The sequence below is a fragment of the Molothrus aeneus genome, chromosome Z (genome assembly GCF_037042795.1).
Source record: "Molothrus aeneus isolate 106 chromosome Z, BPBGC_Maene_1.0, whole genome shotgun sequence".
In the NCBI taxonomy this organism is placed as follows: domain Eukaryota; kingdom Metazoa; phylum Chordata; class Aves; order Passeriformes; family Icteridae; genus Molothrus; species Molothrus aeneus.
The window spans coordinates 72917143-72944826 of record NC_089680.1 but is presented as its reverse complement, the minus strand read 5'-3'; positions in this window follow the sequence as shown (position 1 = coordinate 72944826).

The following is a 27684-nucleotide window of genomic DNA, read 5'->3' as shown; positions in this document are numbered from 1 at the left end:
GAGGGTTGTGCATTTCCCCGTTGTGCAGTTCTGATGGGTTTTGAGAAGAGAAAAGTGCATGGAAAGAGATGGAAAGAGAGGTTTCACCAAGGAGCATCTGAGATAGTCTCTGTTATTTCTCTCTGCACATATTGATGGTGATCTCCCACTGTTACTGAAGGCAATGCAAGAAAACTCACGTGCGTAAAAAATCAGATTCCCCTTGGAGTGGAAGCAAGAAGTGACCAATGAACCTCAGATGCAGCAAATACAAAATGAATGAGTGAACATGACTGAGCTCAAATGTGAGGATTTGCAGAGGGTCAGGGTGAGAGGAAGTGAGATGAAGTGGATTTTGACCATCTTGGTGTATTACACTGGATACTCCTTGCACTTATGCCATAGGAGGAGATCAGAAATTTACAGGCTCCCCCATTGTCTTCCTGCCTCCCATTTATGTCAAAACTGCTCCTGTCCCTTTCAGAAGCACAATTAATCCTTGAAAGCCATCGGAGCAGAAAATTATGCAAATTAATTTTCAAGTTTGAAGAAAGGATTAAGAATGGAGAGGAGCCGGAGCAAAGGGCTGAATTTTGGTCTCACACACCATGCATTCTTCTCACTGTGTGTCAGACAAACACATGACTCTGACTTGTGAAGATTATGCCACTGTAAGGGATCTTTACAGATGAATCTGGGTCTCCTGCACAACAGTAACAGCAGATATTCACAGACCTCATTCTAGCAGTTTTTGCAGAACTATTCCTTCGTGACATGGATTGCTGGGGACTTTCCTAAATGAACTTGGTAGCTGAGTAATAATTTGCAGGCTGGTTTAAAAGTGAGAGTGTCACAATGATGAAGCAAAGCTCTTTCTGCTCCCTTGGAACTGGAGTCTGCTGTGGCCATTTTCCCTGTACTGCCAAAGTTAAAATCACAACAACATTAGAAATTAGTCATGGGCAGGCTCAAAGGCATTTTATTCGTGGGAAAGGTCATTTACTATGAATGTAAGTGATGTAAACAGTGCATGGTGACATGTTATGCTCCTTCTTTTTTTTCTTCCTTTTTTTTTTTTTTCCATTGATATTACTGGCCAAGGGCTTAAATGTACATATCTTTTTTTCTTTTTTTACTCCTTTTTCCTTCCTCCTGCTCTGATAATCTCTGTGCTTCTGCTTGTCTTTGGATTTTAAGAACAAAATAGTACCTGTTTTATTTGTGGATTCCAAGCCTGTTCACAGATTGCTCCGTTCCCTTGCCTTGGCAGTCATCACACCATGTTTGTGCTGGTATTTCACAGAGCTAAACCTCACCTGTCACTTTCATCTGCTAACAAGGTTTCCATAACAAGCAACCGAGTGCTGAGGAAGATGCATATATTACCTCCTTCCACTGTCATTCCTTCTCCTAACTGCTCATATCAGGTACAACACCCATCCTGGCTACTTATATCCCTCTCCCTTCTAAGTTTTCATCTACCAAACTAGAGCACTTTCACCCACAGGAGCTTCTGGGAGGCACTGGGACTCATCTGCTTTCAATGGATGTCGCTGTGCATCACCCTGCTGCTGGAAACAGTCCTCTTAACCCTTTCACATACTCTCTCAGACCCCTGAGTGCCATCCTGTGTCTCTGAGTGACTGGGAGGAGAATAATGAAGCAAACAAGAAAGTGTTCAGCATGGTTGAAGGCCAGCTTACTGCCCAGATGACTTATTTCCACGTTGAAGTAATTCAGAAGTGAGTGGCATTTCAAATATTCACTGGCCCTCCTTTAGAGAAAATGGATTTTTCTTCAGATCTCTAAACACCCTCCTAGATTATCCCAGACCACCTTTCTAGAAGAGGCCTTTCCTGAAGCTATCAGGCTGTTCAGAAAGTTTGTTGTAGTGTATCCATCACATGGCTCCTTTCACCAAGAGATTTTCTCTACTTCCATCTACACTTGCCCTAAACTGAAACCTTCAATGTAATTTTTCATCATTATGTGATACCATAAAACATCAGAAATTTATGGGTTTGAATTCAGAAGTTGGTGAAAATTCCCTGTGTTATTTTTTGGAGTGTTCATTAGGGTGTATAATTTTCAATATTGCTGGTGAATGGAAATTCTGTTCATTGTTTAAATGAGGACACCAAGTTTACTACAAGGGATTCATTTCAAGAAAGGGAATTGCCAGTGAAGCAAAGAATAAATTATAAATATATAATTTTTTGTGTTTCTATTTCTCTTATTATTATCTATTTCCAAAAACTTTTACTAGAAGGGAGATTATGCAAAAAGCAGTTTCATGTCTGTGTTACTTGGTAGTGTTTAGGCTAAGATATATTTCTATATTCATCTGCTTCCTATTCAAATATCACCTCTGCTGAAATTATATGCAAAACATTGCTGCAACAAAATATTATATTCTGCTCTGCCAGGTCAATATGGTATTTCCCAATTTGCCAAACAGGTATTGCAATGACATTTCCTTGTGTTAACCAGACTGATCAGGGAAATTTCTGCTATCAAGCCCAAAACAATAACCAACTTTACTAGAAGAAATATCTACCTACTTGTGATCAGGGAGCCAGTTAGTGATATAAAAGAGCCTCTTTCACTTGAGATGAATAAATGGTAAACCAGACCAGTGAAATCTACGTTTTCTTGTCAAACAGTGGTGAAAAGTCAGATTCCAGCCAGTCTAATGCCCTTGTTAGCACCTCTGTGTACCCACAGTTTGGTCTCTTTCATTTAGGCCAGGTTAGTACAGCTGAGCTGAGGTGTGCAAAGCATTCTCAGACTTTGGAAACTTTAAAAAAGCTCAGGAGATAATTGATTAAAAGTCTGAGCTGTGAACTCAGCATGTTCCTTTCAACACCAGCCATCTTGCTGCCTATGCCTGTATTTTATACCCAAGATTTAAGGGAGGGTGGAGGATTTGGTTGTGGGGGGAATTGGGAGTGGGGAGCCAAAGGTGCACATTTTTAGAAGTTCCTTCAATTTTTGGGGCTGAAATCTCAAAAAGCTAATTGCTCTCCAATGACATTTGGAGAGAAAGCACACTCAGTGTGTTTGAACTCAGGAAACTGAATAAATTTTCTTCCTCCTAGCCTAGAAGATCTTACTGGAGTACTTTTTTTTTTGCTTTCTTTCTTTTTTTTTCTTTTTTTTTTTCCTGTTTTTTTTTTCCCCCAAGTGGTTCCTCTGCTCAAAGCATGCCTTTGTTTTGTACTTTCTCACTTAATTTCAGCTATTTCAGTTGATTTGTTTTCAGCTGGCGCCTTGTTGCTCTGGTTGGGAAGGCAGTATCCAACCACAGCTTGAAAAGAGGAAAATCATAGATTTCTTTCTAAGGGTGGCCTGAAGAATGCCAGCAGAATTTCTCATGTCCATCAGGACAGGAGGCAAAGATTTGTCTTTGCAGCTTAGAGTTGTGATTCAGGCCACACAGTTTGAGTTTAGATATACTGACATTATGATTACATAAGATGATGTTCTCTGAAGAAAGGCTCTTGCCTCTCTTCAGCCTGTTTCTGGTTATGAGGTGCTCACTTGAAACAGGAAAACAATTTCAGGAAATTTCCTCTGCATGTGCACTGGTAAGATAGCAAGCAAGCAATCTTGTGAATCAGGAAGGGGGGAAAAAAAGGTGTTTTATAAGAAAGAGTAATTTGGGTTTGTCTCAGAAAGGATGGTAGTTATTAGACAAATATAAAATGAGAATGGGTGGTAATATTCTGCCAAATAATATATCTATTTTCTGTTTCTCTGCTTCTGCCCTTTACTTCATCTTCTCTTTCACCCAGTTGAAAAATCTCAGTTGTTTCCATTTCTCCCTGTTTCACCACTGATAGAGTTTTCCATTACTCCTTTTCCATTCTCTTTATTCCCCATTTGTCTCCGTGGATTGCCTTTGGCATTTTTAGCTGTCACTCTAATTTTTCATTTGTGTGCTCCAGCACACAAACACAGGCTCCTGCACACACACCCACGAGCAGCCACAAAGTCTCTCCCTTGCTTCCCTCTCTCTCTGCACCTTCTCTGAGGACAAGGATTCCTCTCTCAGCTGCCTTCTGGTTACACAAGTGATTCCCACAAAGTCTGGGGGTTAGTTTGACACTGCTGTTTTCAATTTTGTCCCATTTAACTGTAATCATGGCCTTGGAGAAGTTTTGGTTCTGCTTTCGTTTTATCAAGACAAAGATGATTTTTTTTTTGGTTTTTTTGGCCTTGTTTTTCTCTCTGGCTTTCTGCTTGTTATTTTATTGAGTTGCTAAGGATGTGAGACTTTTTAATGTGCCACTGAAGAAGGTAAATGCTGTAAAGGTTTGAGGGAACACTGTTGCTCTAAAATTGCAGGTTAGCCCCTACTCCCACCCTCTTTTTGAGTGAAGGTGAGCAGAAAAGACATTCAGAAATATACATGTACCTGCAAAGGTACACTCTCTTTTTCTCTCAGAATATACAGCTCACTATTATCTCTACACCACTGGAAAGAGGAGGGGGTAATATCTTTAAATTGCCAGAAGTGTGATTACTTCTAAATAACCATGACTGTGTCATACCTGATGGCTCAAATAATCCTGCTACTTGGTTTTCCTCATTGCTTTATAACTGTAGGTAATATCTTGAATTAAGCCTTGAAGGAACACAGAAATGTTTCACAGGTAAAACAGGATAATTTCTTCCTAGAAAGACTAGGATTAGGTTTGATTTTCACCTGCATAAATACACACAGAGAGTGGGGAGGCCCTGACACATGTTGACCTAAGAAGTTGTGGATGCCTCAAACCCCGGAGGTGTTGAAGTTTAGTTTGGATGGGGCTCTGAGCAGCCTGGGATGGTGGAAGGTGTCCCTGACACCATCAGGGAGGTGGAATGAAGGGCTCTCTAAGGCCCCCTTCCAACCCAAACCATCCTGTGATTATATGATTATACACATAGAGGCTGGATCTTTTTGGTTTTTTTCCAACCAGTGCTGTTTTTCAGCAGATTAAAAGGTGCCTGGCCTGAAAGCTGCTCCAAAAACCCGACTGCAATATTTCTCCAAGCTGCACCCTCACCAAATGTTCTGTCCCCACAAAAGTTCAGAAAACCTCCTTTGCTTTAAACTGTTCTCCCCCAATGCCCCCTTTCCTAAAGAGCTTCCCTGCATTGTTGTGCTTTCTGGCTGGGTGATCTCAGCAATAGAAGATGTCCTTAGGAAATGGCTTAGATAGCACACTTGTGTGAAATTCTTATGCAAAACTCTGTAGGGCTGGCTGACCTGGTTCAGAAGCCAGGCAGCTCCTGCTCCTGCACTGGAGGGCAGGATGGAAAAGCTGTGCCTTTCCTTTGCTGCTCCAGTAAAGTGTATTTCGTTGCCCTGTGTTATCTACTTATTATGCATTTATAAAGCTCTTTGGGTGACTAAGTTGTTTGCATAATACCGTATTTCTGGCAGCAGCTCTACTCTGGAGGAGGGATGTGTGTGTGAAGCCTGCTCCTTGTGGCTACAGCACCTTTCAGCCACAGGAGGAGAACCAGCACGCTGTCTGTCAGGGCCCAGGACATCCCTCTGTCTGTCCTGAGCAGCCAAGACCCCTGCCAGGGGGCTCAAACACCCAGGGACAGAGCCCAAAAATGCCTGTGGTTTTGATTATGACCCATGGAGCAAGTTACCAACCATATATGAAGATCAGCAAGCCACGATAAATTAAGTAGAATGATAGTGAATTTCTCACAAGGTGAAAAAGTAAATTTTGGGGTTTTTAAAATGGGGTTCAGGGGGGCAAGATGGAGGAATCTGGGCATGTCCAGCCTTTCTCCTTCTTCTTCTTGGCCTCCATCTTCTGCTGTGATGTTGACACTTACAGAATGGTTTAGAGTAGAAGCTCACTGTCTAACATAGGTGATAGGTATTGGGAAGTAATTGTAAATATTGTACTCGTAGTTTTTAGTATAAAAAGATAGCACCACCCCAGGGGCAGGCAGAGTGCCTTGGACTGTCCTGCTGAATGGACCTCGGCAGGACAGGAGAAAGAATTTTATAGATAAGATACAATAAACAACCTTGAGACCAAGAAATGAAGAGCCCTGACTCCTTCTTCGACTGCCAGGCTGGGAAAAGAGACTTTCTAACTCATCTCAGGGTCACTCTGACCAGCTAGAGATCCCAACAGCTTGGCCAGGTGAAACTTTCTGCTGCATTTCTGCAAATTTCTGCCTCCTGGCAGCTGTGGACTGTGAGAGGGCTCCTGTGAGCCCAGGGGTGTGTGTGGTGCCAAAGGCTGAGGGAGCACAGCCCCGGTATCCAAGGGCTTTTGCAAACAGTGCTCAAAGCAGCATAAATTCCTCATCAAACGAAGCAAAATCCCAACTCCTCCCCGAGCCACAGTCGCTGCTGGATCAGGAATCTTGTTAGGTTTGTAGCTTTTGGATTAGCGAGACCCTTTATTAACTGGGACCAAAAAACCTTCTCTGAATGGCTAAATCCTGCATTACTGAGCCTCATTCTCCTGGTCTCCAGGAAAGGTCATTGGTGTAGGCCTCCTTGCATCTTCAGTGTAAAAATGTGTCACTGTGGGTGGTCACTCTCTCAGCTACTGTGCACCAGCTTTGTGGAAGTCATGGCCTATTGACACTGAGAACATGTCTACCTTCCCTTTGTAGCAATCTGAATTTAAGCCATGCGGTATTTGTGTAGCCAGTTAAGGGTTTAACCACTTACTCACCCCGCAGGAGGAATAAAATTCAAAATTACGAAGTTTGCAGGGAGCAAATTTGACTACTTCAGCTTGAGAAAGGAGTGTCAAGGTCAGGATGTCTATGCTGTGCTACGTTGCTGAATTTGTTAATAAGCACACATAACTTAATAGATCTAAACCCCAAACACTTTGATCATGATAATAGTATTTCCTGATATACACAGTGTGATGATGGCTTGGGATTAAATTAAAACACTTTCAGTTGTTTCCACCTTAGTCAAATCAAAGTGTTCAACCCCACAAATATTTTGCAACTAATTTTGTAAGACAGGTAAACTTCCAGCATTTTGTTTTGTGTTAGTGGACATAACACAATTCTTTTATGCTTCAGCAAGGAAAGTAAATAAGCATGAACCAACAGACATGAACAGTCATGAATTTAACATGGCAAAAAAAGTTAAGTTTCAAGCCATGTTCTGTCCTATAAACTTTGCATTTTCAGTGAATTGTGTTGGTAGTAGGTCTCTTTTTACTTATCCCATCATGAAACCATGTTCTGTGCAAATACTGCTGAAAGCAAAATTGAGATTTTTAAAATGGCCAAGTTTGCTTTTTTTCTGTTTGTTTGTTTATTGTTGCGGGGTGTTTTGGGGTTTTTTCTGTTTGTTTGTTTGAGTTTCTTTGGTTTTGCGGTTTTTTTGGTTTGGTTTTTTGTTGTTGTTGTTGTTGTTTGGTTTGGGGTTTTTTTTTGTTGACCATTGGCAGGAGAAGACAATTCAGGGTGCGTAGACTAAAGTAAACTTGGGGTGCGGAGCACAAGTGATTCAGATCAGCATTCTTCCTGCAGCTGTGTCTGCCAGCCATGTACTCCATGCTGCTGCTTTTAATGCACAAGGCACAGAGGAGCCCTGTGTTCTGAATAACTTTATCCTGGAATCTCTGGCTGGAGCTAATGTGGCACACTGAAAGGAGCATTAATAAGGTAAAGGAGCAGTCTTCATGGCCTTGTTTAGACAGTGGCAGGAGAACCACAACATTTCACTGATGAGCTGCTCCTCCTCTACCATCAGGACCTGAAGCACTTTCGTTTCATTGGGAAGAGTTGGTTGCATCCAGTTTTATACACAGGGGCTGTGCTGTGCTGCCTGGTGAAATACACACCCTTTTTTTTTGATGCTTAAACTGGTGAAGAAACCACTGAAGGTGCTCAGAGAGGCTGGCAGGAGTCGTGATATCACAAAGGGATCAAAAACTGCAACAGGAGGGCCCGCTGCCCACATTCCTACAGGCACACAGACACTGACACAGAGCTGGGAACAGCTCTGAGACAGCACACATATGCAAATCACTGGGACACTGCTTAACTTCAAAGTTCAGTGGGAGGGTTGGTGCTGGGGACCCGGGGATGAATGAGGTGGCACATTTCTGGTCACATCAGCCACCCGAGCATGGGTGGATCAAGGGGAGGTGCTGTGCCAACAAGGAGGAGCTGCCCCTTGCGCCTGCTATGCTATCTCCTGCCTGTTTCTTCCAAAATATGAGTTTCCTTGCTGTTTTGCTCTTTGTCCCCTTCAGATGAGCTCCTTCCTTCTTCATCTTGCTTCTTTTCTCCCTCAGAGGCACAATGTTCTTTCCCCCTCCTACCCTCCCTCTTTGTTAGTTGCCTTTCCCATTATTCTGCAAATACAGGCGAACACTGAGGGACTCTGAGCAGATTCAAACTGGTACCTCTGTCTAGCCCCAGAACCAAGCTGGGTTTTGTGTGCTCTCTTCCACTTTGTTCTGGTTTATTGTTTCTCTTCCTTCTGCACCGCTTTAAATTGTTCACTGAGGAATTCCAAGTCTTTATTTAATGATTTAGCCGAGCTTGTCTCTGAACTCACAGTAAATTTCACTGAGCATCTGTTTGTGAGTTTGAATTTTGTCTTGCTCTGAATTCTTTCACTTGCAGTGCATGGTTTTATAGCACTCTTAGATTCATTTAATCTTGTGTAACACATGAATGATCCCACTCATTCTAAAGGCCACATGCTTGATTTGGCAATTACTATGGGTCTGTCTCTGACTAGTTTGGTTTTGTCTCTGTTTCTTGTCTGTTAATTATTTCATGAGATCTTGCTGTATCTTATCTCTCATCTCCAGTTCATACTGTTATTTATTGTTCTCCTTTTTAATCCTGAAATTTGAATTCCGTAGAAGTTCTGCCTTAATTTTTTTTTTCTTTTAATGCCAAGGCCATGTTTAGTTTTCCGGTTTTGTTGCCTAAGAGGCCACCATTATCCTTTCACACACTAGGTCTGCGCTCTTCCAAGACCATCTCTAAGCTCTGGTGGCCTGGTGATTTTTTAAGTCAAAATGCCAAGGCAATGACCAGATAGGTCTTAGACAAGCCTGTAAGAAAGCATGAACTTTACTGGCTTGTAATGTTCAAAAATCCTCTACTGAAGCCCTCTCTCCTCTTAAAAAAAATAAAAGATCCTTGTCCCCTCAGCCTGTGGTTGCCTTCAGAATAATTTGACCTGGTTCTCTGTGTGTGTGCAGAAATGTGCAGAAATAAGTGAGGATGTTCCCTCTACAGCCATTTAGCAGGCCTACAGGACTAAAAGACAAGGCCATCTCCAAGTGTCCTGAATTCCCTTCTGTGTCCCAGCCCCTGGCAACAGAGAAAGCTAAGCATTTCTGAAAAGTTATTCAGGAGGTACAAGCAGAGCCTGCTTTGGGACATGCATGCAGCTGGAATTGTAGACTGCTTGCAAGGGGCTCTTCCTTCACCTCCTTTTCCTTCCTTCCTTCCTTCCTTCCTTCCTTCCTTCCTTCCTTCCTTCCTTCCTTCCTTCCTTCCTTCCTTCCTTCCTTCCTTCCTTCCTTCCTTCCTTCCGCCACTTCCGCCACTTCCGCCACTTCCGCCACTTCCGCCACTTCCGCCACTTCCGCCACTTCCGCCACTTCCTTCCGCCACTTCCTTCCGCCATTTCCTTCCGCCACTTCCTTCCTTCCTTCCTTCCTTCCTTCCTTCCTTCCTTCCTTCCTTCCTTCCTTCCTTCCTTCCTTCCTTCCTTCCTTCCTTCCTTCCTTCCTTCCTTCCTTCCTTCCTTCCTTCCTTCCTTCCTTCCTTCCTTCCTTCCTTCCTTCCTTCCTTCCTTCCTTCCTTCCTTCCTTCCTTCCTTCCTTCCTTCCTTCCTTCCTTCCTTCCTTCCTTCCTTTCTCTCTTTCTCTCTTTCTCTCTTTCTCTCTTTCTCTCTCTCTTTCTCTCTTTCTCTCTTTCTCTCTTTCTCTCTTTCTCTCTTTCTTTCTCTCTTTCTCTCTTTCTCTCTCTCTTTTTTTCTTTCTCTCTTTCTCTCTTTCTCTCTTTCTCTCTTTCTTCCTTTCTTTCTTTCCTTCATTTTCTCTCTTTATCTCTCTCTTTCTTTATTTTTATCTGTCTTTCTCTCTCCCTTTCTCTCTCCCCCTACTCCTTCCTTTTCAAGCAAAACCTAAGACACAAAAGTGCTCCTGTTATGTCAGAAGTCAGAGCTTTCAGGAGAGCTCTACACATGGCCGGAACGACAATAAATGTGTTGAGGTGACAGCAGAGTAATGGTGCAAAGACAGGTCAGGTTCTGCACCTTAGCAAATCCTGCAGAGCCAACCAAGGCTGCTGGGACAGCGTAACATTCCTGAGGAGCTCTTCCTGATCCCTGCCCCACCTCTCAGGAGATGCTTCCTGGAATTCTGAGCTGTTCTGCTTTGTGCCTCTGCCGTGTGCGTCAGGATGTGTGATATTCAGGGCAGTGAAATAGACCATCATTTCTGAGAAACGAAATGTCTGCTGTGGCAGAATTGAGTGTTGAAGTCCCGGGCATGTAATTTTGTCTCGAGCAAAGTGATCTCTGAAATATACAAGGGTAGCGCGAACTAGGACTACATGACAACTAGGACTAAAAGACCTTATTTTTGAATTGGAAAAGCTTTTCATCCAGAGGCTGCGAGGGAGGGTGAAGTTTGTAATGTGATGATTCAGGTGCAAGCAAAAAACTGGACCATCTCTAGCAAAGGTCTTAATTTGAGATATGTGAAATTAAGGTTAGGATAGCATACAAATAACAGAAGATCTTGCCTGTCAAAACTTTTGAACAAACTGTCAGTCTTTTATTTTGATGAGAATATTTCATGCAGTTTTCTGATATTTAGTGAAATGATTTGCATTTAAAAAATATTTCTTGATTCAAAACAAAATGTAGCTGCAGAGAAAATAGTTAACTTCTGTTGATTTTTTCCCTCCTTTCTTCCACTCCCTCTTCCCCCTCCTTGACTGAGATAAACAAGGAAACCAAATTATATTTAGTTTAATTTCTTCTGATTTGAAAGGAAGTGAATATTGTTTCCAATTGATGAGAAATACTTTTTAGCATGAATCACTTAATTGAAAAAAAAAAACCCAGTACATTAAAATATTAATATATTAGCATATTTTCAGATGTAGATTTTCCCACTGAACATCTTTCAGCAGTCCTGCTTGGATTACAACTTTTCCAGTGCCTTCAGAATTTTGGGAACTCTTGGGGGCACAGCTGCTCACATTGGCCAATTCCAAGTCAAAAATTCAGAAGTCAAGCCTGAGATGTCCAAGCCCATAATCTCCCATGACCCAGCAGAAAAAAGAACTTCTGCTGCTGAAAAAAGAACTTATGCTGAGAGCTTGGCTGCTTGCTGGGTTGGGGTATAATTGATAAAGCATGAAACCAAATAACATGTAGAGGCAAAAACTCTTCCACCTGAAAAACCCTTGGCAAGGCTGCATTCAGGGCTATAGAGAATAGTAATTATCTGAAATAAATTATCTGAAGCAACAGACAAGCACATAAACAGAGAGGCAGAGGAAAAGAGGCCCTTCTGAGAAAAAAAGCCCTGATACCCCCCTCCCACAATTTTACCTCACTTCAGGTCAAGTGAGACACTTCCCTCCAGCAGCACATCACATCCTAGGAGAAAACAAGTCCTCAGCTTCTCAAGGTCACTGGTATTGTTTTGTGTCTTTGCACGGGGAGCTGGTTCCTGCAATCAGACTTCCTTGATGTCCTCCTCTCATGGAGGGAATCAAAGAGCTCCATTTGTGAAAGGCTGACAAGCCCTGGCATACTTGGGGAGACCAAACAAAGGTTAGTGTGGGTGGATATCATGAGTCATTTCTATGACTAAGACGCTGGGATAAACTACCCCTTCCTGGTAATTTAAATTTATTAAGGTCATGGGCCATCTAATGAATCAGTGTGTCTAAATGAATCCAAGTGTGATGCTCATGATGTTAAACCCACCAAAAAGAAAGGGGAAAAAAAATCAGGTGAAGGTAAAGATTTAGTTCTCTGTGATCTAATTCAGCATGAGGCCTTTATTCCTGCATGTGCTATCAAAATGTGGTTAGCTGGTAGTGCTGACGTGGTGCTTCTGTTTCCTGCTATTTCCTGTTATTGATGCTGGACTTGGACAGTCAGCACTTACTAGAAGCCACTAAAATGCCTTCTATGGTCTTTGAAAGGACTTTTCTGGCCAGAGTCAGAATGGAGGAGATTCCTCTGTTGTCGTGGTTCAGGAGAGCATGGACTTCCTAACCCCAAACTACTCCAGCTACTTCTGTCCTTATTAGCAGAATATTAATTAACAGCGAGGAATTTAGAAAGAGGCTTAACTCAGAATGCTGTGTGCTTGCTGTGGGCATTGAAAGTGGTATCTGAAAGCAAAAGAAAGCTTCACACATGGAATATCAAGAACTATCAGGCACTGGTGCAGAGGACACAGCTTCCATCCAGGAGGCTGCAGGTCCTGGATCCTTAGCAGTGGACAGCTGTGGTCCTTAAGAGTGGATGAGTGCTGGTAACTGATGGAGAGGGGACACTTACAAAATATGCCCTGACACGCCCTTTTCTGTGCTGCTGCCAAAGTCACAGCTCATTCCTGACCTCTGCCAGCCATCCTAAAATGACAGCTGTGGGCTCACCCCCCAACCCCATCAGGCTGCATCCAGGATTCCAAGCACATTTTGCCCCTGGCTGCCTGCCTCCCTCTGCCTTGCTGACAACCAGAAGATGATGCAACGTGCTCTCTGCTCATGTGTGGCCACCAAATGAAGCCCACAGGTCACTTGTGGAGGTGGAGGAGGCTGCCTGTGAGTGGCAGCAGAGCCTACAGTAGCAGCCCACAACCTCCCAGTTATCAAGCAGGGAGTGGTGGGGCTGGCCTTCAGGGAGTCACCTGAGAGCCCTTGAGTGGAAGATGAAAAACATCTTGTTCTGAGTGTCTGGCATCCAGGAGAGGAAATGAACTTGGGTTTATGACATGGGTAGCAAAACAACAGGAGGTCAGATTATGGAAATGCCTTTTAAGTGGTGTTTGTTCTCCGGCTGCAGCATTCAGAGCAGCTGAGAGATATTTCAGTAGGAAGGACTCGACCGAGTGGCTTGGCAGAGGACCCCCTTGTTCCTCACCTACCTCCCACCAACAGTGAGGAGGAATAAGTGTTGGGTGTCAGGCTGTGGACTTCACTTTTAAAATGCAGGAAGTCTTGACTGCTCTCCAGGATCCAGCTGCAGGCTCCCAGACCTGCTGTTATTTTCAGATACGTGGGAACTGTGAGTGCTCTGTGGAAAAGAGCCCCATGTAAAGGACTTGAAAGGACACAATAAACGCCCCCCCCTCCATGCAAACAGTAATGTGCTACCGAACAACTGTGTCTCTTGTGCTCATGACAACCTTTTCTTTCTTTGCACGTGTGAGGAGCACATGGGTTCACATTTATGCAGGTATGCTTTGATTACTGCCTTTATTTTTAGCCCAATAGAATGGAACCCCCATTTAAATTTCCATTTTGTTTGGTACACAGTTTTTTGCTCATTGTGTACGTTATTGGGCAGAATATCTTTGTTGGTTCACTTACAATGGTAAGTGCTCCTCTCTCCAGGGTCACCACCAATGCTTTTACATTCTGATAGGTTCAGTCTTGCTGCTGGCACAGATCTCTGTGACTTCATGTCCAAAAATGTATGCCCTGTTAGGCACGCTGAAAAGATGTTTCATTACTGCTAGGGAATGGAGCACACTCAACTTATCTCTTATTGAAACAAAAAGGTGGGTCTGAAGTGAATTTCTCCCCCTCTTTTGTCTACCAGCAGTTCTCTCTTTCTGTATGTGAATGTGTGTGGGTGATTATGTACACTTATAGCAGCTACTCTGGAACTGTACACTGCTTTCAGTGTATAAAACTACTGTGGAAAAAACTGCTGTCCATGGAGATTTGAAGCTCAGAGATGAGAAACTGAGGCACAGAAAAGCTGGGAACTATATTTTCTCCATTTTGAGACATGAGATACTCAAGAGAGCTACTGCAAAGCAGTTTTTATAGGATGTCTTGAACCAAGCACAGCAAAAGTGAAGGAGCAGGGGTTGAATTGAGCTGTCCTGTTTGCTGAGTTGATATGTATTATATTTGTACCCACCAGTCTACAGGACAGGGCAGGGCTAATTCCATCTGGGGATCCAGCCTGAAATGGCTTTTCCCCATTTTCTGGCTTTTAAAATTCTCTCATAACATCCTGAAAACTCTTCTCAACCTTCAGGTACCCAAAATATTAAGGCCTCTAAATTAGCTGCTTGTGCTTGTCTGCCCTGACATGGGGTGATCCCATTGAGCAGGGCTGGAATGTCATTTGCCACCCAAATGGTCACCAGAGCTTGCAGGCTGAAGGCTGGGTGGTGGCTGAATGTGGTTAATGTCTCTTTGGTGGCAGCCTGTCTTCACAGATAAGGCAGTGCAGTGACAGAATTGCCAGGTATTTTTATAGAGGAACTTCAATTAGTAAGCACCTATTAAAACAACTTAGGCTTCAGACTGGTTGCAGAGCAGCAGACTGAAAGCAGCTAGAAGAGAAACAAAAATGCTGTTGGGCAGCATCAAAATGTTGACCACAGGGTCCCTCCAGTGCAAAATATTCTGGGACACTAATAAAAATAAATTAATCCTTCCAGCCAACTTAAATATCCCTTGACATAAAGAATTTAGATTCACTATTTTTAAACACTGAAGGAAAAAAAAATTATCACTTGTGCAATGTTGTTACAAGATTTCTCCCATAGCCCTTAACTCAGGCATATTTCATAGTGTGTATTAATACATAAGAAATCACACAGAGCAGCTTATATTTAATAAGAAAACAGGAATAGAAAATTATAATATGTACAGAACAAGACAGGATTGAACTTTTTCTGGGCCATTGGATGTTAAACCCTCCTATCTCCATGGGGGTTTGCCAGAATTCCTCCATGCTCCAGCAGCAGACAATGAACTGGGTTGTAACTCCATGGACCTGAATTCCTCCAAGCAGATAGCTGGGATGGAAATCATGCCATGCCCCAGCTTCTGGTGCAGTATTTGCTAGCTCAGAATTTTATAGCTTGTGGGTAAGGCCTCCATGATCAGGGAAGGATGGGATGGCTGGAGGGGCAGGGCTAGGGAGCAATTAATCTGTAGTTTTCGGGGTCTCACTCCCAGCAGTGTCTCCTCCTGCCCTGCTGGTATGTGGCAAAAATCTGGGACCACACTGCCAGAGCTGAGGCAGCCTCTGCAAGGAATGGGAGATCTCAGGGTTTGGTGAGAAACCATTCTTGTCTGATGAAGGCATTTTTAAAAGATGAAAGAAACAAACTGCCCTGCTGGATGCATCATAAGACCTATTGGCTGGTGAATACAACTTGTGTTGGGGAAATAGACTTGAGGAGCAATTCTATTTCACTGAAGCACTGAAAAACTGATCCCAGACCACTGGCAAGAGCATTACCATGTACCAGGCCACCTGTCTCCTTCTTGCTGTGTCACAAAGTGCATGGATGTTAAAAGTCATGTGTACCCTCCTGACTTTATTTGGTGGGGATCCAAAAGAGCTTGTCAACAAAACTGAGGGCTGAGCACAGGCCTTTCACTGAAAATGTTCATCATATTCCTGAGAAAACAGCTCAAAATATACAACTATCTTTTTTTTTGGTGCAGCTTTTTTCAGCATGGCCATAGTGTTTTGCAATAATTCTCAGGGAGTGGAAAGCTAACTTGCTTTCTAGAAACCCATCAGAAGAGCAATAAAAGTGATGAAAATTCTCTTTATGGCTGGTGGCTGACTCTGTACTAATTTTAAAAAAACTCTGCTTGTCCAAAGACCAGTCAGACACCCAATCTGAGTCTGACATCCATGTCAGGGACAGCTGCTGCTTTGTGTTTCAGCTGTGCAAGTCATCCCAGGGAGAAGTGGCACAGATGTTGCCTGCGCTGCTGGTACCTGAGACACACCTTGGGAAGGTTTCATCTTTCTGTGGCCACAATTTATAACAGCATCTTAAATGGAATGAAGTAACACAGCAAGAAAACCCTTCTGTCAGCAACCAAACCTGACGTTTCTCCCAGAATCCAACATTCTATGTGCTCTCTCAGGGTGGAGATATCAGAAAACCCAGCTGTTGCATGCTACCAGATCTCCTCTGAGGCCTGGTTCCACATCCCTGCATGGCTGGGGCTGTATGAGCTGCATCTTTAAGTGCTGGCTCACATAGGCTGAGCCCTGCAATTGCTCTTTTTGGGAACAGATAAGAGCAGACCTCCGATCTGAAGCATTTTACCATGCTCAGGAGGAGCTGAGTTTGGCTCCTGAGGGGCTTGGACATGGTGCTGCCACAGCCCTCTCCTCTGCCCTTACCCCTCAAAGTCACAGGATGGTGCCTTTGGGGCTGTGTTTGGGTGGCAAACCAGCTGCTGCTGCGTCCAGCTCATCCCATGGCAGCCTGGAAACACCTGGTGCAGCCAGAGAGCTCCAAGAGCCCACCTCTATCTGTCCTAATGGATGGTTGGGGTTTCCAGAGGGATGCTGGCCTTCAGACATGAGTCATGCTGCTGTTTTCTCACAGCAGGGTGTGAAAAGCTTTGCTGAAGGATTTGGGTTGCCCCATTTTTAGCAGAGGAACGCTGAAACTTGTGCTACAAGCTTCCATTTTGCTCTGGTATAAAGCAGGAGGAGGACACCAGAGGTGCCAGAGTTGGGACTGAAAAAAAACCAGACTTTTTTGTGTGTTGGTTGATCTGGCACACACATGATCTCCCTTAATACCTCAGGCTGAATCTGTGGGCTGGGCTTCTGTTGTGGCTGGGCACTGGGGGCTGGCAGTCCCCAAAAAGCCACACAAACCACAGAGACAAGCTCCTGGTGGCTGGAGACCAAGGAAGGCCGCCAGGTGACTGCTCATGGCAGCAGGAGGCCCAGCCCTCAGGCAGTCCTGCTGGAATAAATGCAATCCTGCCCACTGATTTAGTGAGAGCTGGGGAAAAAGACAAAGGAAGTGTTAATTAGGGACAGGGATGTGTGAGATTTCAGTGCATGGGAGGGGAGAATGCTTCCTACAAAGCACTAGGCAAGTAAAAATGGGGAATGACAAAGAGGCCTAAGCCTGGCCTCAAAGCTGCTCCATCCCACAGGAAGTTTGGATCTCCGTGGAGAAGAAAAGTCGTGCATAAACAGCACAGAGATGTGTTTTGAAGGGCCCTGCCATGGCCAGCAGGCAGAGCTATAGACAGGGGTGGGACACACTGCTCTGCTGATTTTTTGGCTCCTTGCTCTGATTGTCCCCAGGCTCAGGACACAGGGCAGGCCCAGCCCTGTGCACATCAGCTCCCAGGAACACTTTGCAGCTTTCTGTTCACTGCTGGTGCCAGGACAAACCGCTGGGCATGACTTTCATCTTGGTGGACTCTGCTCTGAGTCTTGGTGTTTCCTCTGGCTGTGGGCCATTCTTGAGCCTGGTGCACAGGAAATTAAGCTGTGGCCAAGTCAGAGGTTTTCCATTATAGAAAATGTCATGCTATCATATTTTCTCGGGTTTTATTTATGTATTTTGCAACACACCCACTGGGTTGGTGGTGTCCAATTCCTGGAACTACAGGAAGATGTTTAAAGGTTGGGTGTTTGGTTAACTTCACCTGTCCACTGACTTCAGTGGGTATTGCCAATTCCCAAAAGATATTAGCATAATCCAGATCTCTGCTACATCAGCTCAGGCTCCCAGGAAAGCTGGGCTGTTCCTGCAAGAGCTGCACTCAGAGCAGTCTGGATGGAGATCATTGAGCTTCAAACGTCGTATTTGAAAATGTGGTGTTTCTCAGCTCAGCAGCTTCACTTTTCTGAAGCACCAAATCGCAGAAGAAAGGTTTATCAATGAAAAATCAAGTTTAGGCAAAATTCCATTCAATTAGCATCAATCTCAGTGAAAATCTTCCTGAAAAATGTGAAATGGAGCTAAAATAACATTAAAAAACCCTCACTGAACATATAAAGCAAAGGAACTTTTCAATGTAACTTTGAACTAGGTTCAGCATTAATACTTATGTCATTAAATGGATGGGTATTTTCCTGGCAACAGTCTGATCTCACTGCCTCCTAGGATATTAGAGAGTTTGGCTCAAGCTCATGGTCAGATTTTAGCCAGTTCTTGCTTTCATGGCTGGAGCATGATTTTATACATCTCTGTTGAGAAAGAGAGCTTCATGATAGCCTCCAGGCATCAGAAAAGCTCCTTAATTGCTCTCCACAGAATCTGCTGACCAGAGAGAGTTCTTGTTATCTTTAAGCAGTCCTGTTTGTGTTGAAGGATCAAAATCACTCACAAAGAAAACAAAACCATCTCCTTTTTCCCCATCCCCACAATGTTTCCAATTATCCTAGATTGCTGTCTCTCTCATTGACTAGTAGGTCATCCAAAAGCTAGGACATATCATGGAAACAGCCTGTTAGCCCCTTCCCTGGAGTGCCTCAGAGAATTTAGACTCATCCACTCATGAGGAGTGAAAAGTAGACCACGATAAGGGCTGGCTGCATACAGAGCAGGGAAATGCTGCTCCTGCCATTTCTGGGGCCACTCCTGGGGCCACTCCTGAGGAAGTCATTCCTCAGGATAAGAGCAGGATGAGGACAAGGAGCCATCCCCACAGAGATGGTGATTCTCCATGTGTGCTCCACAGGAGAGCACGGGTGCTGCTTCAAATCCTGCAGGGAAGGGGTGGCAAATTCCTTCTGGATGAGGGCTGAGAGCTCTGCCTTGCATGAGGAACCCCACATCTCTATCTCCTAATGCATCAGAAACCAGCTGAAGAGCAGAGATAAACTGTTTGAACTCAACAGTTCATTGAAGTCTCTGTGGCTGTACCAAACAAAAAAAAAAAAAAAAGAGAAAAAAAAAGAAAAAACCCAAACTCTTGGGCTTTCCCCAGCAGAACACATCGAGGAGCAAGTGGTTTGTCACAGATTAGAATCAGACCTCTCCCTCTAACCATAACCCTTCACCACATCCTCTCATTTGCCACTGTTTGGCTGGAAGGAAACAGCGGAGAGGGGACATGGTGATGCCACACCTGCCAGATGTCTGCAGGGGCAGAAACCTCTACAAATGTCACAGACACCTCTAAATGTCTCTGAATGCACCATCACCCTGTGGTCTTCGTGTCTGGAAGGTCATGTGGCTCCTCCCAGTGCACACTGCTCTGTATGTTTAAAAGATACGCCATTGTAAATAAAATGCTACTTAAATGCCCGTAAAAATGCAGGAGACTTTCAGAAAAAGCAAATTACCCCACCTTGTAATTTCATCGAAAACACTGTAAAAATAGCAATGCCTTTCAAATCCCAAGGAGGAAAAGGTGATGGAGATTTATGCTTTTCCTTGAACACGTAGATTTATAACAGTGTGTAATGTACATTCATTTCATCCATATTTATAACTGCATTGATGCAGAGTCTGGTATCCATTACTTTAATCTATGTAACTTGATCATCAGAAATTTAAACCATAATTTTTAACACATATCACCAAGAATTTCAGTTTGATTCAAAAAAGAAGAGTATATTAAAATTCCAGCTGCAATTAGTTATTAAAACTGAACTTTTTTGCTTAAATACATCTGTTTGTTCACATAGACTCTGTTCCATTCTGCCTTGTGCTGGGTATTTTCCTTCAGGTTAATCCTATAACAACTCACTACAAAATACCTTGAGGGTAGAAGAAAAAAACCCCAAAACTACAGCTAAGGATCATATTTGGAAAAATTCCTGTAAATAAATCTTTTACATCTTGGCAAAGTGAAATCAGGAATTGAAGAGTCAGTGACAGCAGTAGCCTCTAGTCACTTAGAGTGAAGTGGAAAAAATAATTCCAGGCCAAGATCAAAGGCTCCAATTGACAGACAGCAGAAATTAAACCCAGATACCATTTCATAAACATGGAACGATTGACGTTCACCACATGGTTATTGTCCAGCAGTGGAAAATAAAACATCTGTACTCCTCAAGATCCTGAATGGATGACCCAGAACTGAAATCACTCAGTTGCCTGGTGCTAAGAAGGTGTTCCATTGTTTTCTTTCCCCACTCTGATTTCATCCTTTCAGCACCATTAAAAGGTGGAATACCTTGATAGTTAGAAAATGGTACATTAAAATGAACATACATTCATTTTCTGACTGGAAATTACCTTCATTTTTCTCATCTTTGGACCCATATTTTACTATTCATACTGCAGGTAAACATCAATAATTCCACAAATTTCCATGGGTTTAGTTTGAATATAGCAAGTGACACAATCTTACATGAAACTGATAGGAAGAGGAAGTTGTCTGGGATGTTGCAGAGCCAATGTTTAAGTATTTATATTTCATGCTTTCTAAGGGAGGTAAATGACATTTTCCAGAATAATTTTTCACAACATTTTTTCCCCTCTGCCTTCCTCATTGTTTTTCTCATTTCAGAACCATTCATCTATACAAATAAAAACAAAGTAAGTGAGGAGACCATGTGGGAGTTTGCTGTTGAAACTTTTGCATTACTGGGACCAGCAAGGTGATGTTTTCCAGTGAGAACTACAAGTTATGAAAATGATCACTGAAGAGGACAAATCATTTGCCATTTAGAATGAACTTTTTTATTGGTAATATCGATTTGTTTTATGTTACTATTCTTAGTAACTCCATCAAGGAGTTATCCCTTGAATAATGTCCACAAAATTTGTCTGAACTGCTGACTGTTAAACTATTTTCCTTAGGCAGGAAATAATAGGAGAAAGACAAAGAACTTAGGACTTGAGGCACATAGACTTCCAAAAAAAAGGAGTGCCCTGTTGCAAAATAGTGTCTTTGTTTGAATAATTCTATTGCTTTCTTTACAATAACATCTATATTAAACTGTGGTAGATGTAGAAATGTCTTATTAATGTCTTATTAATCCAGGAGCATAGGTGAATGTTGTTCTCAGAGGTTTTCAGGTTTTGTTGCTGTAGGAGAAAGATCTTGCCCACCACAACCAGAGCTAAAAAAATGTGTTCCACAGCCATGTTAGTCCTATTGTATGAGGGCTAAACTCAACCTGAAACACTGAAGAGGCACTGAAAATTAGAAGATGGAAAAAAAAAAATCAGACCTTCTCTATTCAAACTTCAAAGCATTTCCTCCACAGTTCATTAAATGTAGTTGCTGGCTGGATTCAGAGGTAGAGATGTTCAAAATAAGGTTTTACAAAAGTAATTTGTTCTGTTTCAGATTTTTCTTCAGCTGCAATGCAGTTGTCCTCCTCAACTGCAAATACAGAATAAAACATCAGCAAGGGAGAAAAAGACATGTCTCGTCACTTTGAGAAATGTGGGAGGTATGCTGGGCCTCTAAAAAGCTCTCATTTTCTGTTTGATTTGGACAGGTTCCAAGAAATTCAGCTACTCACCAGAAACCTATCTAAAGCTCAAACTCAACAATATTTAGCAGAACATCTCAAAACCACAGTGGCACCCATGAGTTCCCTCCATTATTTCTCCTGGAAAAATCACGAAAACAGCCTCTTTTCCAGAGACAGACAAATTCCTTCAACAGCAGTGAAAAATGCAGATTAAAAAAAAGCCATGCCTTTTTTTCAAATCCTTTTTTTTCCCTTTCCTATATCTTCCACTTGCTAGCAGCCCAGCTTCCAGAGAGCACCAAATGTTTTTTCTCTCAAACTTCTGTTGTATCCTCCAGTATTGTGGCAGCCCACACAAAACTAGATGTAGCAGAGGAACAAATAAATCCCTTGCACCTCAGAGGCTTCATCCTAGGTGTTGTTCTAGCAGTGGGCAGAGGTCCACAGCATCATTATGCTGTGAGGCAGTTCAGCCCTCCTGAGCCAGCACCCTTCAAGACTTGTTACCATAACACCCGAATTTTCTCCCCGCTGAGCAACTCCCACCACCAAAAATATCAAAAATATGCAAAGTGACAGCATTGCACCTCCACTGTGCTGTCTGCTGGAGAGGCTGATCCCTCCATTGTCTGCACCTACGTGGTGAGGTTGAGATACAGCTGCTGGGCCTCTTTTTTTTTTTTGGAAGACATCTACATTTTTTTCTGCTGGTGAGACGAGCAGCGATTTTCTGTCAGTCATCGTGTTTCCCACAGCTGCCATCACACCACTTGAAAACAGACCCCAGGTGACCTGAATCCCAGATCCCCTCAGCCCAGGCAATATGTGAGCTGCCATATGTCGCTGTGGGTAATAGCTGACGCTGAACAGGTGTATGTCATCACAGCAGACCATCTGGAGGGCAGAAGATATTAAAAAAAAAAAAAAAATTAAAAATAAAAGGAATGAAGGTACATTTCCAACAGACAAGTTTTTTGGGTGACTTTTTCAAGGAAACCTGGGTGTGTAATGTCTGCCTTTTTTGTTTTCTTTCAGTGACAAATGATAGAAGCCATGACACATGTTTTACTTGACCTGATTCTACTTTTGTAGAATCTACCTTCAAACATGATAATAACCATTCCAAAAAAAGCCACAAAGATTTCATTAGGGTTCTTTGCTTTAGACTCTTCCCATTAACCTCAGCAGTGGAGAGGAGAGTACCGCAAAACTGTTGTACACAAAGCACAAGTTGACCAGGCAGTAGCTGAGATGAAGAGACTCTCTGAAACTCCACCCAACCACCAGTTTGGTTAGTGGAAATGGACTGAGAAAGCTGCTGAAAATATTCTGGTCATCCCACTTGCCTCTGTGAGCCGAGACAAAGCAATGGCATCTGTTCTCTTTGGAATTTCTCTTTGTAAGTTTGGAATTTTGAATGGTTCTTCAATGTCGCATCAGGAAATCCAAATCCAGATGCTCAAAATTATGCAGGAATTGCATGGATTGGTTTGGTTTTGTGTATTTCTGGTTTGGGTTTTTAGGCCTTTTTTTTCCCCCTATAGACAGAAATCTAACATCAAAGAGGTGGGGGCACTTCATAGTACATGCCTTTTTTACAAGGTTTCTGAAGAAAAAACTGAGAGTCCTCTCTCAGTTTGGCAAATGACATAAAAGGAAAAGCAGGTAGTGACAGGCTTTGATTTGACAACACAAACCTTAACATGGAATTTGTAACACTCACCAATGGCAATATCTCAGGGTTCTGTGGCATAAACCAAAGCCTTGGATGTTCTGGTTTAGCATTCTGGCTGAGGTCGTGCTATAAAACCTGGATATATCCAGAAACTTCACAAATATTACTTTTTGTCCAAGTTTAATTTGGACTCCATGCATAGTAGCATTATAGCTTCTTTAAAAAATTCATTTGTGCAAATAAAAGCTGGGTGGCACTATTTATGTATAGTTTTAAACTTCAGGATAACTGACACATTTTTTACCACCTTAGAGTAATCTGGTTGTGAGTTGCAGGATTTTAACTGTTTAGGGATTTTTTTTTTTTTGGCGGGGGAGTGGATTGGTATTGTTTGGGGGGTTTTTTGACATATTACCTTAACAAAAGCCATTAGTTGCCTTACATGCTTGTTTCAGCCTCATTTGAATGTCTTTTTTGCAGCAGTTTACAATGTCAATGAATTTTATGTTCTAAGTATTAAACCTCTGTTAATTGTTGATCCAAAGATTGCCAGAGTCAGTGGAAACCAGCCAGTTTTCTTACAGAAATTTCAATGCCTTTAAGAGTTCTAGAAATCAATACAATTTTCCAAGTTAATTCTTCATATTCATAAATGATAATAATGTGTAATATTTAAGGTGGTCTTTTGTTTTAAACAAAGGAGAGCATAATACCTCTGAATCTCATAATCAAGTGATTTCACTCATTTTCTTATTACCATGGTTTCCAGATGAACGAGATACACAAAGTGTGGCTCCAGATCTTACAAGCAAAAGAATGATTTCCTGATGCAACTCCACTGAATTTAACAGAGTTTACATCAGGGAGTAATTCTGCCCAGCAGGATTAGGCAAGTAATTTACATAAAATTGGTACTGTACATCATGTGTCGAGCTGATGAATTTGCTGAGAGATTGACTTTATAACAGTGGGCTTGTATCACATGTTATAATTATTTGTATCATCCTTAGCTTCTTATTGTGATGTACATTACACATCCCAAAGGAACTGTATAAAGGACATGCAATTCCAAAACATCATGCTGCTAAAACACACAGCAGCTGGAGGAGCAACACATAGACTTTTCTCTTTGGAGATTGCAAATGTATCCAGAAGTATTTATTTTACAAGAAGGGAAATTAGGTGAGTGAGTGGCTTGACTGGAAAGCACACTTAATCTCTTGTCCTCTTGGTTTTTGTTGCCTGACATTTTTTAATGCAATTTAAATTAATTGGATATTTGACAATAACGCAGGGCATCTTGAACTCTAGGTCAAGTAACGCTTTCATGTTGCTCAAAACCTTAAATAAAATTAAAGTTTACTTTACAAGGGACTGTTTTGTATGATTTTATCACAGATCTACAGATCCACGTGTTTGTCCAGAAATGCAAAGAAGCAAAATAAACTGAAATGTGAAATTAGTACCAGCTGAAAGGAGAAATTACTTGTAGAGAAGAGCAGTTCCCACTACAGAAGAGTCTCAGAAGACAGTGGATGGCATGTAGAGGAAACTAGCCTGGATAAATGTGCAGCTGGGAAAAACAGATCCCACTGTCTGGAAGAGCAAATCTGCCAGTTTGACATTCCTGCATTTCTAAATTGGTCTTTACACAGCATTAGGAGGAGATTGATGAGTAAAAAAGGGAAGGGAAGGGAAGGGAAGGGAAGGGAAGGGAAGGGAAGGGAAGGGAAGGGAAGGGAAGGGAAGGGAAGGGAAGGGAAGGGAAGGGAAGGGAAGGGAAGGGAAGGGAAGGGAAGGGAAGGGAAGGGAAGGGAAGGGAAGGGAAGGGAAGGGAAGGGAAGGGAAGGGAAGGGAAGGGAAGGGAAGGGAAGGGATAGACAGGACAACCTGATCTTTACTCACATCAAGTAACCAAGGAGGTGAAATGGGTCTCTAACCATCATCCACTTGAATGTCCAAGTTCACTAAGAAGCTTCCAGCTTCTTTTTTTCCCACTGACTTCCAAAGCAGTTTGGTTCAAGGCATTTTTATTTGTCCAAAACAGAGTACCACCAGTTCAGATGCACAGCTCTGGGATCAGAGGGATCAAATTGCTTTACAAACCTCCAGGGTCATTTGGCTCTGAACCCCAAGGAGACAACTCCCCAGCCGAGCAGCTGCCTCAGGTGCTCCAACAGAAACTCATTAGTAGAAATTAAATATTGCACAGCTGAAATTGCTCCTTCACTGTGCCAACAAGGAGAGACTTCCCTTCCAGGGAGAATCCTGTCTTGGAGGTCCCCAGGGAGTTACCTTTTGCCTTTTCCCATGTGCCTGCTGCTTTGACACATGAAGCTTCTGTCAAAGTGTCCCCATGTTAGACTTTGCACCATCTTGGGATGTTGCCCTTGCTGATTTGACTGTTCCAACACAAAGTAACTAAGTATTTATGCACATATATAGGTGGCACAGCCTATTTTTCATGCAGTCTGTTTCCAGAGTAACCTTCTAAAGACAGTGCTGAGCCACTGATGAAAAAAGCTGATTTCTCAACCTCAAGACTACAATTAGAGCAACAAATCCAACCAAGAATAATCAATTTCATTCCCACTACAATCTAATCCATGTAGTAGCACTTCAGAGTTTGCAATAGGTGATCTGGATTCTCCATTTCTGTGTGAAGCATGCTTCCCATACAAGGCTTTGTAGCTATTCAGGGCAAGCAGGCATTGATGCACTGTGCCACTGAATACTTCCAAAAATAGACTGTAGATACTGCAAAGTAACAGCTTTCTTTTGAATAATGCTGAGGCCTCCACGTGACCACAACACGTTCAAAGCAAAGTGAATCTGGGCATTTCACTGTTAAAAATGCAGGCAGCAGTCAAGGGAAGGTAGTTGGATAATTCAATTCAATATTTCTAGGCTCTGACTTTGTTCATTGTCTCCAGATCCAGAAGAAAACAACAGCTACCTAACGACAAGTGAGCTTTTCTCATATCTGCATGTGTGACACTGCCTCAGAGCTGATCAATACACGGCAGCAGCTTCAGATGTACTGCAAAATAAATGTGCTTCAGCTGGAAGAATAATGGCAGGCAAGCTCAATAAATCTTCAGCAATGTGGATGTCCACATATGAAGGCAAAAGAAACATGTAAATGGAACAAAAACAAACACATCAAAAAAAAAGGAGCAATTGCAGACAGTGTAATATGAAGTCACATGGAGATTTTTGAGCAGCGGTTGCATGGCCAGTTTTACATTTTATTTTGCATTTTATATTCCCCATCATGATTACAAAATAAAAGGGGGTGCATTCCCCATCATGAACACCCTCCAGATAACTGCTGAGGTTAACAAGGGCCCCATGAGCATGTACAATGGTTGAGGGACCTATTTGTCAGCCACTGAACATTCAAGAATTAGGCACCCTCATGTCAAAAAGACAGACCCATACTGCTTAAACATCACTAGCACTGATAACTTTGGGAAAATTTTACTGACAGATGTGAACACAGTGAGGAACTGTTCTCATCTTTGACTCAAGGACTCTTCATCACTGTTTGACTCATGAGAGGTTCCACCTCTCATTCTCAGGTGAGCTGGGCATGTAGGAGTGAGAGTTTTCTCTCAAGAGTCTCCCTTGGGCTGTGACAGAGCCGAGCTCCAAGAAGACTTAAATGCATAAATACCTTTTTTCTGATAATATGGGCAAGCATCTGAGTCTTGGGCAGAGATCTCAGATTAGGGGGGATGATGGCTGTGACACACACAGGAGCAGCTTTGGAACCTGTGGCAGTGACTGCAGGTGATGATTTCACGTTGGCATTCTTCAGAAATCCACGAGGAGACATTCAGACTTGAACTGCATTGGGATGGATTCGCAGCACTGAGCATTTTGCAGAGTAGAGCAGCTGCTGGTATCCAGCATCCATCATGTTTATGTTAGCATTTTATTGTGTGGTAAGATGCATGAAATAATATATCCTAAAAGCACACTCCTCCCTTCTCACTTTCTTCATCTTAATGCCGAGCCTTTGAGACCTTTGACAATACATTTAATTTCCTTTTGTTGCATAGTCAAGCCCTGGAAAGAATGAGATGAATATTTGGCAACTGCTGTGTTAAACCCTTCCTGCTGTCACCTACCCAACTGGAAAACCAGGAGGGGAAGAACAGTCTAGCAATGAGTCAGAACCACAGCATCAGAGGGTGGATTTGAAGGCATCTGTGGACACTGTTCAGCCAACCCCCTTCTCAAAGAAGGGCTGAGCAGAGAAGGTTTCTCAGGACTTCTCCAGTTCAGTTTTGAATGTTTCTCTGGGCAACCTGCACCATCGCTCTTCCAGTAAAAGAGGTTTTTTTGTGACATCTAAATGGAATTTCCTGTGTTTCAATTTGTGTCTGTTGCCCCTTGCCCTTTCATGAAGGGCCATGAGAATGGGCTGGCTCTGTCTTCTTCACAGACTCTGGCCAGTGATTTATGCACGTTTATAATGCCCCCACTGACCCTTCTCCTCTCCAGGCTGAGCAGTTTCAGCTCTCTCAGCCTCTCCCCACACTGACAGATGCTCCAGTGCTGTAATCTCCAGTAATTTCCAGCACTGCACTCTCTTCAGCACGTGTGTGTTTTTCTTGGCAGGTGGAACCCA